Here is an 18147-nt window from a genome sequence, read left to right as displayed (position 1 = left end):
ATGTGGTGTTTTTTGAGTAGCAGCTTAACTAGCTTTCAAATTGATTTGGTGCAGCGCTCCATTAGAGTCAAGGGCAAGCTCTGGAAAATAAATAAATAACAAATTAACACAGAGGCAAACAGCACCATAAATTTTCACTCTAATAATACTTTACTCTACTGGGCACCATGCAAAGGATAACGTATATTCTTTTCCTGAGCGAACACCCTTTGTATCGCATTATTTTACTGTACCTGTACACAGACACACTGTCCAAACTCTGACTTGCAGTTTTTTAGTCAATTCCTCAGTGACATATTTAACTTGAATATGGACTCTTAGTGAGGATATGTATTTTTATAAATATGTGTAGAGATAATATGTATTTATTATCAGTGACACAGATGTGATTATTTTAAATTAAATTAATTTTAATTCAGGTCAGTTGTACATATTATAGTAAGATTGCAAATGTACACAGTCCCATCGTCACTCAATCAGTTTTTACTGCATATTAGACTGTAAAATGTGTTAAACTGTGTTTTTTAAATTTATATTTAATCCTTAAATTTAAGTTTTGCTGCTATAAATTTGTGTATTTATTTAATTTGATTTAGTATTTATTTTTTATTATTTATTTATTTATTTATTATTATTATTATTATTATTATTATTATTATTATTATTATTATTATTATTATTATTATTATTATTATTATTATTATTTATTTATTTATTTTTTTTTATTTTTTTTTTGTAAATGTACAGTACCATCGGTGTATTTTATTGACAAAGTATGCCATTGTGTCAAATACAGAAACTAGTTATTTATTTACTTACTTACTTATCTGCTTACCTTTATGTAAACATAAAAGCCATAATGATGAAATTTGTTTCAGCTATGTGTAACATCTAAATTAAATGTTTTTATTTATATTATTGATATTATTTAGCATCAGCTTGAATAAATTTGGTTGCACCAGTGAAAGTAATTTTATGAGTCAGATCAGCCAAAATAGAACAAGAAGGAAACTGCAGGCTGTTTTTACAACTTACAGTTTGCACTGAAAGTCAATACTAAGTAGACAGCATGTTGTGTGTCTTTAATACTAGGGAATAAATAAACTAAATGCTAAATGCTGTTTTAATGTACAGTTGTATTTAGCCTCTTTGAATCTTTAGGGTAATGCATTACGACGATAATTAATAATTACAGTGGCTTTTACTTCTTATGCAGATATAAATTAATTGAAGAGTGTCGTCTCCAGAGAGCTTGTCCATAGCTTGTATTCCTAAATTGGTGATGGGAACCATGGGGAATGGTTGTGCCGTGATGGTATTTATGGTGCATTGTTGCCTTAAAGCAGAAAAATGGGAACATTTGTGAAGTGATGGTAGAAAGGCTTTCATCTCATGCTGTGCTCTTTATCTTTAATTTATATGATTGGCAGTAACAACACATTTTTGGACTGTACTGACAATGTCAGTCAGTTTCATGATTGTTGCCTATACAAAGGACTGTTAAGTTGGTGTGTCAAGTTCAGAGAAGGCCAGCCTTGAAAAAAAAAAAATCATACTTTGAAACACTTCAATAATAATAATAATAATAATAATAATAATAATAATAATAATAATAATAATAATAATAATAATAATAATAATAATAAATATAGCTGCAAGCAGCAATAATGGGGGCCAAGCACTACAGAAGCAAGCTTCAGACGAACGGCAGGAATGAGTAATTTAAACCGTTTTAAGGTTATTTTAGGCAAAATGTCTTGAAAACAATAAACACAACAACTAGTAATAGGATTTATTGGCTTATCACATGTAAGCAATAGGTGGTGCTGTTAACAAATTAGTGTGGAATGGTCAGTGTGAGGTGACAATGACACATACAATGTTTGGTGCAAAAATACCAAAGCTTTGCTGAGATACAGCCTCAAATGGGGAAGTCATGGCCTAATGGTTAGAGGGTTGGACTCCCAATCGAAGGGTTGTGAGTTCTAGTCTCGGGCCGGACGGAACTGTGGGTGGGGGGAGTGCATGAACAGCTCTCTCTCCACCTTCAATACCACGACTTAGGTGCCCTTGAGCAAGGCATCGAACCCCCAACTGCTCCCCGGGCGCCACAGCATAAATGGCTGCCCACTGCTCCGGGTGTGTGCTCACAGTGTGTGTGTGTGTGTTCACTGCTCTGTGTGTGTGCATTTCGGATGGGTTAAACGCAGAGCACAAATTCTGAGTATGGGTCACCATACTTGGCTGAATGTCACTTCACTTCACTTCACTTCAAATGCATGTTGGCATCCTTCCAGTAAATTTGTTGATGCGCTAAATGAGAACCGTTTCGTATATTGACACGAAATCCATATTGGTTAGGTGGCTCAGTCTGAAGATCATATGATTCAATTTTGGTGAAAATCGGACCAACAGTTGATGAGGAGTTTGAAAAAGTACATTTTGACTAAAAATCAAGATGGCGGACAGGAAGTTTGGCCAAATAAGGAAAACTTGGTTTTCTCAGCTTTACCCAAGGAATCTATTAAAACCAGTGAAATTTCAATAGCCAGATTTATTCAAAAGTTATTAGCCTTTCTGGAAATTTTGTTATAACTGTTTCGAAAATATTTTGAGTACCTTCAGGGGATGGTGTTGTTGGCACATTCTGAGTTTTCATAGTTTTACACCAATGCATTTGTTTAGTATAGCATTCTATTTCAGAAAACTGCATTGAAGTCAATGGGAATTTTATGTTTTGTTCTATTATAGTGCCACCAAGAGGCTCAGTCCCACCATTTTTTTAAAGTGTGTCCTCAGAGTGAGCCCATACATATGTGTGTCAATTTTGGTGAAAATATCTCAATTCACTTCAGAGTTATAGAAGTGAATATAGATTTATATAGTGAATATAGATTTATATGAAAAATCACGTAAAAAAAAAAAATGACTGACTCTTGACTTTGATTGAATTTTACTACCCCTTACTATCAATATTTTCACATTTGGGCATTGGCGTATAGCTATCGACCTATGTTTTCGAACTTCTGATGGTGGTTTCGTCTCGATCAGAAAAGCGGTTTCGAAGATATAGCCAAATGGTTTTTAAGCGCTAAATCACAACGCTACACAAACCGTGAGGCGAAACCTAGCATGTTTGGTATTGTAGGACTCGTTAAGGTTTCAGGAGTCTAATTTGATGAGTCTCGTGAAAATAAGTCGACCACACTCAAAGTTATAAGCATTTAAAAAAGAATGATCACCACTAGGTGGCGCTGTTTCGAAACTTCTCACGCTCCTTCAGGACATTGTGATGATGACCAATACCATGTTTCATAACAATCCGTTGATGCATTCTGAAAATTAAATGTGTTCTGAACATTTTAGCACAAAATTCAAAATGGCCGACAGTCAAAATGGCCGAAATAGTAAAATTGGATATCAGTCGACTCGGCGTGTTGCCCTGAATCTAACAAGACCAATTTTTGGACAAACTGTTTAGACGTTATAAGCAAAAATAGCAATTTTTCATATCTCCGGACCAGTAGGTGGTGCTGCGCTAAAATGCAGCAAGTAGCTTCAGGTCATGCTTGTTATAACATGTACCTGGTTTGAGCGTTTATCGAAAATGGTTTGACGAATCAATTTGATTTTCATAACTTTTGGTCAGCACTGACAGAAGATGATCTGGTTCAATTTTCGTGTGAATGAGACAAACCGTCTAGGACGAGTTCGGAAAAGTAGGTTTTTCAAAAAGTTCAAAATGGCGGCCATATTTCTATGATGGAAAATGATTTCTTAGGGTGCAATCGATAAAATTAAAAATTAAATAAAGTTCATATTCAGTCCCAATACATTACTTGCTTCCATCACTGTGTGACTGCCTGTCATTCAAATAAAGTGGCATAATTCCCCTCAAAATTATGGATTTGTACATTTATTTATTTATTAATCTATTTATTTATTTATTCATTTTTAATTTATAATTAAAACTATTTTGTGCATGTGTGTGTGTGTGTGTGTGTGTGTGTGTGTGCGCATAGATACAACAGCGTTTATGAAAAAAAATTGAAATGTTTACAAAATAATTTTCACCAAACAAAACTCTCATGCTGGGACATTATCTGTAAGGTTTAATTTTAACCTTTTGATTTTTTTTTTTCTTCCACACTTTTTCCTTCCACTCAACTTTCTGTTAACATGCTTAGATACAGCACTCTGTGAACAGCCAGCTTCTTTGGCAATGAATGTTTGCGGCTTACCTTGTGAAGGGTGTAAATTATTGACTTCTTGACAACTGTCAGATCACCAGTCTTCCCCATGATTGTGTAGCCTGGTGAACCAAACTGAAAGACTATTTTGAAGGCTCAGGAAACCTTTGCAGATGTTTTGAGTTGATTAGCTGATTGGCATGTCAGCATATTTTAATTTGTTGAGATAGTGAATTGGTGTTTTTTTTTTTTTTTTTGTTAAACGTGAGCCAAAATCATCCCGATTAAAAGAACCAAAGACTTAAACTACTTCAGTCTGTGTGCACTGAATCTATTTAATACACAATTTTGAGTTTCACAATTTGAGTTGAACTACTGAAATAAATGAGCTTTTCCATGACATTCTAATGTATTGAGATGCACCTGTATATTTTGTTTTATTGAAAGATGGTAGGTTTAGGGACAGGGCTTGGGTTACCTGCTCATAAATGTATGAACAGTGTAATGTAAATAAAAGTGTTGTGACCATTTACAGTACATTGAAAAATCACACTCCGACATATATGCAATAATGGCAATATTATTGCCCAATATTTAATTTAATCATGACAATAAGCCATTTGTGTCTGCATATTTGAGCTAAGGGTTTCTTATTTAAAGCAATGGAGGACCCTGCACTTCAAACAATTCTGTGCATCAAAAAGCGATTCCAAAGTGTCCTAAACAAGTGTCAATATGTGACGAGTTGGAGTGTGACTGTATTGTTCTGGGCAAGAACTCCCTGAGAGCAGGGATAGCAGTGATAACCCACTAGGGTAAACAGAACAGAACCAACATAAATGTATTGCAGATATGGTTAAATTTCAACAATTTTATGTACACCTTTTAGAATTAGTATGTTTCAAATGAGAATCAGAAGGCTAAATCCTGACTGACAGATGAGGAGCTGGGGATGGAGGAGGGTAATTTGCTATTAAGCAATGCAAAGCTTCTGATAATACTGAATGACCAGTAACACATTCTATGAAGCCCGTATTTATAATACATTATAAAGCTATTCTTAAAGGGTTAGTTCACCCAAATAGCAAAATTATGTCATTAATTACTTACCCTCATGTTGTTCCAAACATGTTAGACCTCCGTTTATCTTTGGAGCACAGTTTAAGATATTTTAGATTTAGTCTGAGAGCTCTCAGTCCCTCCATTGAAGCTTTGTGAACGGTATACTGTCCATGTTCAGAAAGAAAAACATCATCAAAGTAGTCCATGTAAAATCAGAGGGTCAGTTAATTAAATTAAATTAAATTCAAGTTTATTTGTGTAACGCTTTTACAATACAAATCGTTACAAAGCAACTTGACAGAAAATTATGTTTGCACAATATTTCATAGTAGCTTATAAGTGGTGACTGTCAGTTTGTGCACGAATGACAGGTTTTTTAGAAAAAAATAATACAAGACATAGTCAGCCAGATGATGAACATTATTAATATTAGTAATTAATAATTATTTTATGATGCAGTTATACTTGTAGCAATATTTGTTAGTTCTGTTTGTTGATTCGGGGTAAGCATCATCTGGGGTCCTCCTAGGGTCAGCATCATCTTTCTCAGGTGTTCTGGATCCAGACTGGAGCTTGTGTATGTATATCCCGTGGCAAAACATAGAAACAAAATAGAGACATCATTAGCATAGCTGCTGATCCAACCACGTAAAATTAGTTTAACCCAAGCTAATGAAAAATAATGCACATTTGATCAGATGCAACTACACTCACAATTTAAGCTATACATTATTTGAATGCTTGGCAAAAGAGTTGCGTTTTTAATCTAGTGTCTGAACCCCAAACATTATCAGGAAAGCTATTCCAGAGTTTGGGAGCCAAATGTGAAAAAGCTCTACCTCCTTTAGTGGACTTTGCTATCCTAGGAACTACCAAAAGTCCAGCATTTTGTGACCTTAGGGTGTGTGATAGAAGGCTAAACCATTTAGCCTTATAGGTAAGTAATGATAATTTGTAACTGATACGGAACTTAATAGGTAGCCAGTGTAGAGACTGTAAAATTGGGGTAATATGATCATATTTTTCTGACCTGGTAAGGACTCTAGCTGCTGCATTTTGGACTACTTGTAGCTTGTTTATTGAAGAAGCAGGACAACCACCTAGAAGTGCGTTACAATAGTCCAGTCTAGAGGTCATGAATGCATGAACTAGCTTTTCTGCATCAGAAACAGAGCTTAACTTAGCAATGTTTCTAAGATGGAAGAATACAGTTTTTGTAACATGAGAAAGATGATTTTCAAAAGACAAATTGCTGTCTAATATAACACCCAGATTTCTGACTGTAGAGGAAGTATAAGTACATCGGTCTAGTTGCAGATTGTAATCTACAAGATTTTGTGTAGTGTTTTTTGGTCCAATAATTATTATATCTGTCTTATCTGAGTTTAATTGGAGAAAATTATTTGTCATCCATGGTGGGGCCTGAAACCCGACTGAAATTCTTCATACAGATCATTTTTGTGCAGAAAGGTGCTCAACTGAGCAGACACAACATTTTCTAAAATTTTAGACATAAATGGAAGATTTGAAATAGGCCTATAATTTGCCAGTACACTAGGATCTAGTTTTGATTTCTTAATAAGAGGCTTGATAACCGCCAGCTTGAATGGTTTTGGGATGTGACCTAAAGATAACGACTAGTTAATGATATTGAGAAGAGGTATCAGTTAGAACTTTTTGAGCATCGAAAATACATTTTGGTCCAAAAATAGCAAAAACTATGACTTTATTCAGCATGGTCTTCTCTTTCGTGTCTGTTGTGAGAGAGAGTTCAAAACAAAGCAGTTTGTAATATCCGGTTCATGAACGAATCATTCGATGTAACCGGATCTTTTTGAACCAGTTCACCAAATTGAACTGAATCGTTTTAAATGGTTCGTGTCTCCAATATGCATTAATCCACAAATGACTAAAGATGTGAACTTTTTTTTAATTTGGCTGACACTCCCTCTGAGTTCAAACAAACCAATATCCCGGAGTAAATCATGTACTCAAACAGTACTGAACTGCTGTGAAGAGAGAATTGAAGATGAACACCGAACCGAGCCAGATAGTGAACGAAACATTGACTCATTCACGAGTCAAGAACCCGTTGCATCGGTTTTCGGATCAACAGTACTTCTTTCGGACAGTTCGATTCAATAAACCGGTTGAAGAAAACACAGTTTAGTCAGTGTACCGTTTGAGTATATGAATTACTCCGGGATATTGTTTTTTTTGAACTCAGAAGGAGTGTCAGCCACATTGAAAAGGTTAACAGCTAACAGTTAACGTTTAACAGTTAAAGCGGTCAAAGACCACTTATAAGTAGTAGTAGTAGTAATAATAATAATAATAATAATAATAATAATAATAATAATAATAATAATAATTTTTAATAATAAAACTTTTTTTTTTAACTCTAACAGCCATAAGATCAGATATCTGTTCAGATGAATGTGTAATATGACACATTTGCTTTTAACTATTTTTTATTGTAATATCAGTTTGATTATTTTGATGGTACCTTTTAGACAGTTTTTAAATAACTTTGCAACTGCATATCAACTTGCGGTCATTAGTGTATTAGTATGTATGCTACTTTAAATGTATGTTTTTTTGTTTTTTGTTTTTTATATACTGTATATATCAACTTGTTCTATTATACTAGAGTCTACCATTATTGAGCATTCTAATACTCTAATCAGAGTTAGTTGGCATACAGTTGCAATGTTGCTTATAGTCGATTGATTAAGGGGACCATCAAAATAAAATGTAACCATATAAAACATTGCATTTTTTCAGTGGGAGTATTAAGCTCACATGAATAAATTAACATAAGCTCCACAGGAAATAATCAAATAACACTCAACATATAACCACTCACAAGCTGTAGTAAGATACTGTGCAGATTTTAAATAAACAATGTCAAGATATGACACAGTCCATTACACTGTAAATGAAATGAATTTAATATGGTGTTTATTGTGTGTTATATATAATCATACTCTTAAACGTATAACCACATATACGTAAGTATTATGATGTATTAAAATTGTTGTTATGATTATTCATGAGTTTATATAACATATTATAAGATTTTTTATAATGCGTTATGCATTAATTATAATGCCTTAAGAATACCCTTATAATATATTTTAAATACAGGCTTCATAGAAATTGTTACCGAATTACCTTATGTATAAATGCTCAGATAGGTGTCGTATTCCAATAGGTAGATGGGGATCAGCTAAAAGTCAGCTGATACAAGCTTGACTAAAGTGACCTGCCAGAACTAACACTACGCTTGATTATTATACTTGAAAAGACCAACCAGTTCACTCTTCAGCATTACATTATGAACTTTACAGGTCTGAAAAAAACATGAGGGTGAGTAAATTATACCAGTATTTTCATCTTTGGGCAAATTATCCCTTTAAGCCTTTCAAAAATAATTTCTTCACATTTGACTAGTGAAGTGTTTTGAGTGCATCTTGAATTTAAATAGTTTGAAGAGGTAAATCTCAAGTTATTTACTCAGATTTGCCATCCACAAGTGCTCAGGCATGAGGTGTGTGTTTGCATTCCCTCCAGATTCCCAGCGTACCTCACTTGCTCTAAAGTCGTGTTGTCACCCGATTACAGCGTATCGCTCACCCGAGCCTCTGAATGCTGAGTGCCAAGTAACGTTTTGCGATTCTCATACAGTATTCAGACAGTCATTTCATAATTTATGACGCAGTTTCTGCCATCGACATCGTTTTCAAAGACACAGGGGAGGGCGGTACATATAGGCCAACATTTCAGTCTCAATTTAGGAGCCGAGGGAAAACGACTTAATCAAAGATGGCATGCAGATTATGGTACAATATGTGTGTCAAGTGTATCCTCTAGCATTCCTGTGGCAAACGAACTCTGACTCTGTGATGTCGTGAAAGTGCTGTCAGCCTCCTCAGCTCCTCGTAATGCTTGTTGTTAAGGCAAGATGCTCACTCAGGCAATTTGATGAGCTTTGAATTGTGAGAGAGATAAACTGAGTATAAAATCCAGTCTGTTCTCATCTTTTTAAGTGTATATTAAGTGTCTGCGCTCCTGTCTTGTTATAAAATCTTTCAAAATGAGTTAGCATTTTATCGTGTTTAGTTTTGACTCGTCTTGCCTTTAGCTGATTATCTGTTTTAAAGTTGATGTTTGTAATTTTTTTTTTTTTTATTGTTAAATATTTTCTTCTATCATAGCTTAATATGCAGAGACAACAATAAGACCTTTAAAGGTTGAATTCTCAAGAACACTGTAAACACTCTGGCTCTGCTGAACATTGCTCTTTTTATAAACATTGGTTTATAGAAAGAAAGGAAGAAAGAAAGAAAGAAAAATATTTTATTCTGTATTTATTCTGATACTTATTTGTTCAGTGAAGACCATAAATCAATTAAATATATTTGGTTTCATGCATTAATTACAATACATTCACATCTTTACTGAAAATAAAATAATAACAGAAGCACAGAAGCAGACGGAGGCAATCAGACACATCCTGCCCCGGCAGCCCGCTGCTGCTATCACCCAGCAGCCGGTCGCAGCTCTTCCACCTGCTTGTCGCAGAGGGCGCCCTCTTGCTGCCTCCACCTCTGTTCCAGCCCGGCCTCAGCAGCAGCCTTCACGGCAGTGAAGTTCCCCTAGTTCCGCTTGTTCTGTCTGGGGCCCTGACTCACGAGAACCATTAGACTCGGCTATGCGATTCAATTCGCATGGCGTCCTCCCAAGTTCAGGGGCACACAGTTCATGCTGGACAAAGATGCTCCCATCTTGCGAGTGTAAATCGCTGTCCTGCTGGCAAAGGATGCCATAGAGCTGGTCCCTCCAGCCGATATGAAGTCAGGGTTTTACAGCCCTGGACCTGTGCGTCCTGAACCGGCCCTTCACATCCTACCGTTCAGGATGTTAACGCAGATACGTATCCTTCTATGCGTTTGTCCATGAGATTGGTTCGCAGCAATCGACCTGAAGGATGCGTACTTTCATGTCTTGATTATCCCCCGACACAGGCCGTTTCACTGCTTCACGTCCGAGGGGCGGGCATAAAAGTACAAGTTCCTCCCCTTTAGGCTGTCCCTGTTGCCTCGTGTCTTCACCAAGGTCGTGGAGGGATACAGGGATGTGGTACTTAACCACCTCAGCCTGTTGGGGCTTCTGGTCAACTGGGAAAAGATCAAACTCTCCCCTGTGCAGAGTATCTCTTTTCTCGGTGTCTAGTAGGACTCGGTCGACATGGCAGAGCATTTCTCGGCAGAGTGTGCTTGGTCAATGCTGAACTGCCTGGAGACATTTCGAGGCGGGAAGGCGGTGACATGGCAGAGCATTTCTCGGCAGAGTGTGCTTGGTCAATGCTGAACTGCCTGGAGACATTTCGAGGCGGGAAGGCGGTTCCACTGAAACTATTTCAGAGGCTCCTGGGGCATATGGCATCTGCTGCCACTGTCACGCCACTCGGGTTGTTTCATATGAGACCACTTCAGCGTTGGCTTCACGATCGAGTCCCGAGATTGGCATGGCAACGCGGCACGCACCAGGTCTTGGTTCTAGGTGGTTTACCTCTGGCGGTAGTAAACACTTTCACTTCAGCTAGAGCGTCCTCTACTAGGCACGCCTACGCGCTGAAGTGGAACCTGTTCGTTGATTGGTATTCTTCCCACACTGGAAAGACCCCTGTAGATGCCTGATCGTGGTTGTGCTCTCCTTTCTGCAAGATGGGCTGGAACAAAGGCTGTCTCCCTCCACTCTCAAAGTGTATGTTGCCGCTATCGCCGCACATCACGATGCAGTAGATGGCAAGTCTGTTTGGAAGCACGACCTGGTCATCAGGTTCCTTAGGGGAGCAAGGAGGCTGAACCCTCTGAGCCCTCACCTAGTACCATCTTGGGATCTCACCTTGGTCCCTTCGAGCCCCTGCAGTCCCCTTCTTGTGTACGCTTTCCCAGTGTTTTTCAATTCTCACTGTACGGAACAGTGGTGGGGGTTCCTCTGCCTAATCCCTGTACTGTCTTCCACCCCAACTGGTGTGGAGGGACTTGCTGGCTTTCGCAGGACACTGGAGGGGGTCAGCAATAGTGGCATTTTCCATACGGATCCCCGATTTCGTCAGTCACTGACGTAACGTTGAACGTGACTGACTTAAAGGGAACATCTCGGTTACGTATGTAACCCTCGTTCCATGAAGGGATACATTACGTTCCGTTGCCACAGTTGCTGTACCACTGCTGTACGGCCGGGGCACACCATCTCGGCTCCCCAGCAAAAAACTCTTTGTGCGACCGCACACGCTCTCCTTTTATACCCGTGCTGTGGGGCAGGATGCGCGATGCAAATCTCGCACGCTAATATTCATTGGCTCCTTTTGTTAACACTCGAAGGCGATTCATCTCTCTAGTGAGATCCCTGATTTCGTCAGTCACTGATGTAACGTCTCCATTCCCTCCTTCAGGGAACGAGGGTTACATACGTAACCCGAGACGTTCTCTGCATAGAAAAATATGCATATATGTAAAAAAAAAAAAAAAAAAAAAAAAAAAAATAATTCACATTTGGGATAACTGTCTTACTGTCCAGGTGAAACCAACCTTGAATCTGAATTTGGGCCACATTTCTGCTAATTAGTGACAATTGCTCTAAAGGATGCAGCATTTAATAAGAAGATTTCTCAGAAAAGTCAGTAAAAACATGCGTTAGAATCTTGAAACTTACACACTCACAAACATGTTGTTTCTAATGTCTAGTGGTCTCTGTAATGAAATATACCAGGCTTGAAATGTGCTAATATTAAATTTCTTACCATTCTGTTGGTGAACAAGGCTCTTCATTTTCATAAATTTTGCCTTCCCTTGCTGCGGAACACATATTTGTTCTCCTTTTCCGCCTGGCTAATGACATTAGTGTTGTATTAGTGGAGGACTCTGAAAGTAGAACTGTTGCACCGGATAGAAAAAGAGGGCCAATTGGCTTGCTGTTTGCATCTTCTCACTGTGAACGGATAAAATGAATGAGATTTGCAAATGGCTGGATACACTTTGGCCAGCCTTTCATGATGATGGAGGGAAATTATTAAGGGAGACCTGAGAAAGTGGTATTAATCAGTTCTGTTTTCCGCCTCCAGACTTGCAAGGATACTGTGGTCGGTAATGCCTTTACATAAGTCTTGCTTGTCTCCAGTTGGTTTTCCCATAGGTTGGCACCAGAGTCAGGCTGCCATATAACAGTCTGGCTGTGTCTCATGGAGGCAGCTTGCTTGACCACAGATGTGATTAGGATGAAGTGGAGACCATGATCCACTCATTCGAAGGACATTACCCTAATGCAGCACTGGTACAGGGCCAGGCCTGACTTCATTTTTTTTTTTTTTTGCAAGTATTTTGCAAAGTAAATAAAAAATGCATGAAATTCATAGTTGTGATCATCACCACCAGCTGAAGTTTGGCCACTGGCCAACGCTTCGCTGCATGGGCAAAAATAAACAAGAGTGATTTGTTGGAGAGATATAAATGTCTCATTTTGTAATATCCAATGACCTTTTCCTGTGCAATTATTCACAAGGAAACTGTTTAGTCTTTTTTAGGCTGGAATAGTCTTTTGTTAGTAAACAGTACTGAGAGCAAATGAGCTTTAAGAACACAGCAAATGAGCAAACAGCAAACACTTATTTTTTGACAGTTATCAAAAATAGAGAGATGATAATTATGCAGGATGCCCATGTTAAATGATACTGTTAATTGAGTATATAAAAAGATACATGAAAAAAAAAAATCATAATATGATAATATGTCAGGCATTTATAGGGAATTAGAATAGTCTGATCTTCTTGAAAAACTTTAAAAGATGACTCGCAGACACTTTAGTTTGGGAACCAATTCTCAAATTAACTTTATATGTTGCCTAAAATACACTCTTAAAAAAAAACTAAATAAAAAGGTGCCAGGAAGAACCAAAAAGGGGGTTTCGTGGTGATGCCATAGAGGAACCATTTTTGTTTCCCTGAAGAAACATTTTGTGAAAAGTTCTTAAAAGAACAGGTGTTCTTCTTTGTGCCATAAAGCACCTTTTCTAGTACTACAAAGAACCATTTTTAAAGGTTCTTCAAATAACCACTAATGAATGGGTTCTTTATGGCCCTATTTCTTCCAGTGCAAAAAATAAATAAAAGAAAATCCAGTGACAATATGTATTACTAAAATGTTTATTGCATTCACAGTATACATCAATGCAGTATACATCATACCTCAATACCGTGTATACGTGTTTAATATAGTTTATTATAAGTACTACTGTACTCAGACTTGACAGCATTGATTTATCTTTTTTTTTCTTTTCTTTTTTTTTTCAATCATTAGTTTCATCATGGTCAATCATCACTGTCAAGTCTGAATACTTGATGATAACCTGACTTTACATATTTCTCTTTATCTGGTTATGGCAGCATTTTAGGAGCTACTCTGACTAGTTAGTGTTAGGACAGCAGGCCAACCAGACAAAATTAAAACCACCAGTACTTTTAATGTGTTATATAGTAAATGCAGCAGGTTGTGTTATTACCCCCCTTTTCATCCCGTGGTCACTGCCACTAGACTAGATTCTGTAAAAAATTTAAAATAAAAAATACTTTTTAGGTACCATATTTTCATAGGTTGAGCACTGGTATAATGATGCAAAATAACAAACTAAAATAATGGGAAGGTATTTTTAAGCGGAACAGCAATAGGAATACAAAATCAGATTTATATTTTCACCTGAGTGACTCCAAAGTTCCTATAGCATTCCTTGAGAGTACCTCCAGCGATCCCTCTTCCATGCCCCCCTCTCCTTCATCTCTACTGAGGAGTGTGCAACGATTCATCCATCCTGGTCACCCCATTATCTGTCAGAAGAATACCAGTCTCAACTCCAGCTATACCATAATCTACTCCTCTGACGGATATACTCACCTGCATTACCTTCCCGCTTGCATATATACCTGTTTTAATAAACTTTACTATCACTATCCTTCTGTTCCCGGGTCTGTGTGTTACAAATAAATATCCAATATGCTAGTAAGCTAATTAAGCAACTATTTAAAAGGTTCTTATGATGTTATTTTAAATTATGATTTGTGTTTGGAGTGTTACAAGACTAAAATCTCAAATCCAAATAGATATTCTTTATAAAAGTTAAGACTTGTCCACAGAATTCTAAAACGCCTCATTTTAAACACCCCCCAACACCCCCCCGCCCCCCATGTCTACTTCATGAAATGGTAATATTTGCACAATGGCAAAAAATTCATAAAAGAAAGAAGACATATCTTTTATTCTCGTTGTGGCGGCCTCCATGTTGTGGAGACACTTTGTGTTTCATCGTGAAAGCGAAACAACTTTGTTTGGCCTTGCAAAAGAAGATGATATTAATTTAACTATGCGGAGACAGAATCCATGCTGGTCGCTGAGGAAATTCATCAACTTCATGCTGTGGATTGCCAGATCAGCTTTCACTGTGGACAAAGCAGCATCCATCCCAGGGTCATCATATGTCGTTCCCGCAAGCCCTCGGCTGCTACTTCGTTGAATCCGCCGGCCGTTCCTCACTCTAGCCGCCAGCCATTCCTTACTCTTTGAAAGAACAGTCTGCCGCTTCTGACTCACAGTCTGTAAGTAAGTTTTTTATATTTAAATAATATGCCACTGATGAATCAAAATATGAGTTTTGAGCAGTGTAGAGTAGACTTGTTGTTTGTCATTTCTCTGATCACAAATGCAGACATGGTTTTTTGTTTACGCAGCACGATACGCAACGCATCGCATAAAAAGACAGTATAAGTCAATACGATCAGTAATTATGTCCCCACTGCATGCAACAAATGCCTTGTTTGTAATTGGTTTTATTGTGTTTATGCTGTCATACCGGTGTTCTGACCGATATACACTTCCCAGTATGGTGAGGGGCGTGACATTTGTCACATGCTTAAGGCATTTAGCCAGTCACAATGCACTAGGTAGCTGGCCAATCAAAGCACACCTCACTTTACAGACTAATAAGCTTTGTAAAGTGAAAACATGTTTCAAAGAGGTGAGTCATAGAGGAAAAACAATAATCTAAAGTATCTGGTGTATATATATATATATATATATATATATATATATATATATATATATATATATATATATATATATATATATATATATATATATATATTTATTTATTTTTACTTAAACACAATTCATCACACCAAATACACAAAATAATGTTCTTTTTTGCAACATCATAATACCCCTTTAATGGTGAAAATTGGTCCCTAAGATAAAGTGTTACTGATTATTACATTATCATTGCACTTGACAAGACATATCAATAGGCTTGCTCTTTTATTTGAAACAGCCTTTAGTTTTTAGTTTTCAGTCTGTTATCCCTGAGGAGAAGTGATGTACAGTTTAACATGTATATCTGCAATATCTTTTGGTTGCACATTAGCATATAAATGAGCTCCAAGACAATCACTAAAAACAAGAAACTCTTCGAGAAGGAAGCTCATTGGTTCTCTCTCAGAGAAAAACTACCAATAAAGGTATAACAGACTTGGTATTGCTATAACAATTCAGTGACTTCATCCTGCTGTTCAGCAAACTGCTTTTTAGATTTAGCTGTATACATTATATAGAGTCATTTTAATTCCTGGAATCAAATGCATTTTCTGTTTCCGTTATACCAGAAAATGTCTAATATTCTGAGGCCATTAGAGCAAACATCACACCTGATGACTCCTACAGGACAGTTGCCCACTCCATTACAGACGCCCTGCTATGTTTTACAACTGGCATGTGGATTGAAGTCATGCTTGGTTTTCTGTAAAAGTAGACAAATTTGGACACAGGTAATGGGGAGAAAGATGACTCATTGGCGCATATAACTTTGTTAATTGCTCAGGGGCTTAGAAGCCCAATAACCCTAATCATAGTCAACACTGACACAGCTACTCATAATGTTGCTCACATTTACAGCTGAATTTTGTAAAGCTAAGCATTTATCTCAATTTAGATAATTTGACTTTTGTTGCTTTACCTTGCACCTTAGTTACTGAGTGTTTTTAAATAATGCAATTCATGCTCATTACATCAGGGAGATTTGGGGAGTTAATTTGATTGTGGTATTCATAATTTACCTAGCTGCTTCATTCATTGGCTCAGGGTTTGGTTAGAGAGCAGCGATCACTTTGAATCAATACTATTTATAATCATTCATGTATTTGGACAAAAAAATGGTTTGCAAACAACTTCAAAATTGCTAATACTATATCTCACTGTTAGATGCAACTGTTTTTTTAGAGCTCTAAGAAAACTTGAAAATGACTTCTATCAAACCAGACTCATTGGAGAAATGTGCCTGTGGCAAGATTTCTGCAAAAATACTATTATGTTTCATGCACATTCTACAATATACAAGTCAAGTCTGCTTTATTTTCAATTCTTCTACATGTAAAGTACATAAATACAGAGAATCTAAATTGCGTTACTCTCAGACCATTGGTGCATAGCGATAACACTAACAGTAGGACATTAAATACAGATAAAATATAAAATACAACTATATAAATATACAAATAGGTCATGTAAAAAGAAAGATAAGTAAAGCAGCACAACTTAGGTTCAGAGTTCAGTGGTGCATGGGGAAAAAGAGGGGAGGGGGCTGCAAGGTCAGGAGGGAGTTCAGCTTCCTGACAGTCTGATGAATGAAGCTGTCCTTCATTCTGCTGGTTCTGGCCTGGAGACTCTGCAGTCTCCTCCCTGATGGCAGCAAAGTGAAGAAACTGTGTGACAGGTGGGTGGGATCACCTGCGATGCAGGGGGCTTTACAGGTGAAACGGGTTCCATAAATGTCCTGGAGGGAGGGGAAAGAGACACCAATGGTCTTTCCAGCTGCTCTCACATTATGCGTTGAAGGGTCTTCCGGCAGGATGTGTTGCAGGTGCCATACCACACAGTAATGCAGCTCATCAGGATGCTTTCGATGGTGCCTCTGTAGAAGGTGCACGTGATGGGGGCCGGGGCTCTGGCTCTTCTCAGTTTGCAGATGAAGTAGAGACGCTGCTGTGCTTTCTTGGCCAGTGCTGGGGTGTTGTCGATCCAGGAGAGGTCCTCTGTGATGTGCACACCCAGGAACTTGGTGCTGCTCACCCTCTCTACAGTCACACCATTGATGGTCAGAGGAGCATGCTGAGTGTGCCCTCTCCTGAAGTCAACAACAATATCCTTTGTCTTCTCCACATTCAAAGAGAGATTGTTGTCACTGCACCACCTGGCCAGGAGGGTCACCTTGCTCCTGTAGTTTGTCTCATCTCTGTTGCTATTGAGACCCACCACAGGCATGTCATCCGCAAACCTAATAAAGTGGTTAGAGATGTGACAGTGTGCAGTCGTGTGTCATTAGAATTAAGAGTAGGGTGCTCAGCATACATCCTTGGGGGGCCCCATTGTTCAGTGTGATGGTGCTGGATATGTTGCTGTCGACCCCTACTGCCTGAAGACTACCAGTCAGAAAGTCCAACAGCCAGTTGCACAGTGAAGTGTTTAGCCCCAGCTGGACCATTATGTAAATGAGCTGTTGAGGGATGGTTGTGTTGAAGACTGAATTACAAATCTATGAACAACATTCTGATGTATGAGTCTTTTTTTGTCCAGATGTGTGAGTGCTGAGTGGAGGGTAGTGCCGCTGGCATCATCGGTCGAGCGGTTGGACTGATATGCAAACTGGAAGGGGTCCAGGGAAGGCGTGAGGGCAGGCTTGATGTGGTACATGACTAGCCGTTCAAAGCACTTCATGAGAATAGGGCAACTGACGGTAGTCATTAAAGCAGGATGGAGATGGCTTCTTCAGGACTGGAATGATGGTGATAGCT

General features: G+C 37.9%; 1 long non-coding RNA gene across 1 annotated transcript in view; it reads left to right on the top strand.

Annotated features, from left to right (window-relative positions):
* Positions 1–1943: 1943 nt before the first annotated feature.
* Positions 1944–18147, top strand: part of LOC127971127 (uncharacterized) — a 116500-nt gene continuing 100296 nt past the window's right edge. The window contains exon 1 of the long non-coding RNA XR_008156753.1: positions 1944–2064. This is a non-coding gene — a long non-coding RNA (uncharacterized LOC127971127). The remainder of the gene's footprint in view (positions 2065–18147) is intronic.

This window comes from Carassius gibelio, chromosome B14 (assembly GCF_023724105.1).
Source record: "Carassius gibelio isolate Cgi1373 ecotype wild population from Czech Republic chromosome B14, carGib1.2-hapl.c, whole genome shotgun sequence".
Classification (NCBI taxonomy): Eukaryota; Metazoa; Chordata; class Actinopteri; order Cypriniformes; family Cyprinidae; genus Carassius; species Carassius gibelio.
The sequence above is the reverse complement of the archived record's forward strand: the minus strand, read 5'-3'. Positions and strand labels throughout refer to the sequence as shown.